This window comes from Cervus elaphus, chromosome 28 (assembly GCF_910594005.1).
Source record: "Cervus elaphus chromosome 28, mCerEla1.1, whole genome shotgun sequence".
NCBI classification, from domain to species: Eukaryota; Metazoa; Chordata; class Mammalia; order Artiodactyla; family Cervidae; genus Cervus; species Cervus elaphus.
This window is the reverse complement of record NC_057842.1, coordinates 25614304-25615298: the sequence shown is the minus strand read 5'-3', so window position 1 is coordinate 25615298 and position 995 is coordinate 25614304. Positions and strand designations below refer to the sequence as shown.

General features: G+C 43.1%; 1 pseudogene; it reads left to right on the top strand.

The window, feature by feature from the left end:
* The first annotated feature begins 640 nt into the window (after window positions 1–640).
* On the top strand, window positions 641–753 carry LOC122685637 (annotated as a pseudogene).
* Window positions 754–995: the final 242 nt, after the last annotated feature.

The window sequence follows — 995 nt, the reverse complement described above, 5'->3', positions numbered from 1 at the left end:
GATTTGATTCAGATTAAATCTTAGCAGCAGTATCACAGAAGTGATGCTGGCTTCTTCTCATTGCATCCTAAGAGGAGGTACCAATCCTGATTTGTCCCATCATTGATGATGTTCACCTTCCCTTGATTAAGGTGATGTCTGCAAGGCTTCCCAAGAAGCTTATTTTTTTCCTTTTGTGTATGTGGGGATGTGCCCTGAGACTATGTAAATGCCAGTTCCTCATCAGATGTTCAGTTTATTTATAACTGTATTGTCTCAGGTTTTCCTAGTTCAGTGAGTTAAAATCTAGTAGCACTATTATTTATTTTGATGATCTAATTGTCTCCAGTTTGGCCAGTGGGAGCCCCTTCAAGATAATTTCTCTGTCCTTTAAAAATATCTCATTTATTCTGTGAGCATTTTCTGGCACAAGTTGTTCGAGGCTCATCTTAACATTTTGCCTGTTTCAGCCCTGGAACAGGAACCCTGCTTCCTTCAAGTGAGTAATTGTATTTAGATGTGTTTTAACAACAGTATGCCTAAATCTATCTGTGTGAATAGTATCCAATTGTAACAATAGGATATTGACAATAAATACTACTGCCTCTTCATCCTTGACTTCTACAGAAACGTGTGATCTGAACAGGTTACCATTAATCTTTTCTATGTCTTGGCATTTTGGCTAAGATCAAGTGTGGTATCTGTTCTCATCAGCTTAATGTCTGGTATCCTCTATCCAGGCTCCCATGTGGCAATAGGGGTAAAGAACCCATCTGCTAATGCAGGAGACATAAGAGACACAGGTTCAGTCCTCAGGAGGGCATGGCAGCCCACTCCAGGTTCTTGCCTGGAGAATCCCATGGACCAGGAGCCTGGTGGGGTCTATAGCATCTCAAAGAATCGGACACGACTGAAGTGACTTAGCGCACACCCGCACGCACACATGTCCTCTATCCAGGGCTCCCCAGGTAACTCGCGGTAAAGAATCCGCCTGCAATGCAGGCGACCGGGGTTTG